Source organism: Dendropsophus ebraccatus, chromosome 12, assembly GCF_027789765.1.
Source record: "Dendropsophus ebraccatus isolate aDenEbr1 chromosome 12, aDenEbr1.pat, whole genome shotgun sequence".
NCBI lineage: Eukaryota > Metazoa > Chordata > Amphibia > Anura > Hylidae > Dendropsophus > Dendropsophus ebraccatus.
This window is the reverse complement of record NC_091465.1, coordinates 6,436,689-6,437,425: the sequence shown is the minus strand read 5'-3', so window position 1 is coordinate 6,437,425 and position 737 is coordinate 6,436,689.

The following is a 737-nucleotide window of genomic DNA, read 5'->3' as shown; positions in this document are numbered from 1 at the left end:
AGTCCTTTGTCAGCATCTCCGCTCACCCAAGTGTAACTCACTCAGGCGCCTGTGATTTGTTGGGCCAAACAGTAAACAGGGCACAGAACTCAATTGCTATTTGTAGATATTTAAATTGCTTTAGATTAGCGATCACGCATGGCTTTAAGCGAAAATTGCATGTCTGCAGCCCCTGATCCGTGCACAGTAGAATTACTCACCGGTCTCCCGGCAGAGCTCGGGCTTCACCGGCAAACAGCAAAAATCGTTCAAAACATAATTAGTGAATGAAAAAAACCTAGCCGTAAATTGTCAGGAGAAGCGTGGAAGATCCTGGAGCTGTCCTGTGTGATATGGGCGCTTACAGGGTGGAGAACTACAACTACCAGAGCGCCCATTACCTTTGGTACACCGACTATAGGGGACCACTAGGCGGCAATACTAGCTAAAACTCTCCCTGGATCAGTAATGTATGTACACAGTGACCCCACCAGCAGAATAGTGAGTGCAGCTCTGGAGTATAATACAGGATGTAACTCAGGATCAGTAATGTAATGTATGTACACAGTGACCCCACCAGCAGAATAGTGAGTGCAGCTCTGGGGTATAATACAGGATGTAACTCAGGATCAGTAATGTAATGTATGTACACAGTGACCTCACCAGCAGAATAGTGAGTGCAGCTCTGGGGTATAATACAGGATGTAACTCAGGATCAGTAATGTAATGTATGTACACAGTGACCCCACCAGCAGAAT